Source organism: Penaeus monodon, chromosome 19, assembly GCF_015228065.2.
Source record: "Penaeus monodon isolate SGIC_2016 chromosome 19, NSTDA_Pmon_1, whole genome shotgun sequence".
Classification (NCBI taxonomy): domain Eukaryota; kingdom Metazoa; phylum Arthropoda; class Malacostraca; order Decapoda; family Penaeidae; genus Penaeus; species Penaeus monodon.
This window is the reverse complement of record NC_051404.1, coordinates 14045032-14045448: the sequence shown is the minus strand read 5'-3', so window position 1 is coordinate 14045448 and position 417 is coordinate 14045032. Positions and strand designations below refer to the sequence as shown.

Genomic DNA, 417 nt, shown 5'->3' with positions numbered 1-417 from the left:
TGCAATGTCATTTGAAAAGCCAAATATCTCCCACATTTTATTTTTCTCCCAGAACTAAGCTTCGTAATCTTTTTTCCTTGATCTTAAGAATAAAGAGCAAAAAGGTACAGAGGAAAAAACCCTAAGTCGTTATATAACCACCTTCTCAGTGCATGAAGATATACCAAGTCAAGGTTAAAGGCGTGTCGTTTCATATTGTCCCGTCTCGTATCTCGTTTTTACCGTACGTATTATTTGATAGTACAGCGCTCGGATATCGCTAGTATGTGAGAAGGAACGTTCAGTTGAGGAATGGTACTCGGAAAGTTTTGGAAGATTGCGTCTTGCGAGAGATTGAAAGCTAGTTCTTGGTCGTCTTCTGCTTGAGAAGGACTTGCTCCGAACGCACTTGCCGCTGCTACAGGTAAGAGGCGAAGC

At 41.7% G+C, this 417-nt stretch overlaps 1 protein-coding gene across 1 annotated transcript in view; it reads left to right on the top strand.

The window, feature by feature from the left end:
* Positions 1–254: 254 nt before the first annotated feature.
* LOC119585071 overlaps positions 255–417 on the top strand; it is a gene marked incomplete in the record, with an annotated part of 5319 nt that continues 5156 nt past the window's right edge. The window contains 1 exon segment of the mRNA XM_037933689.1: positions 255–403.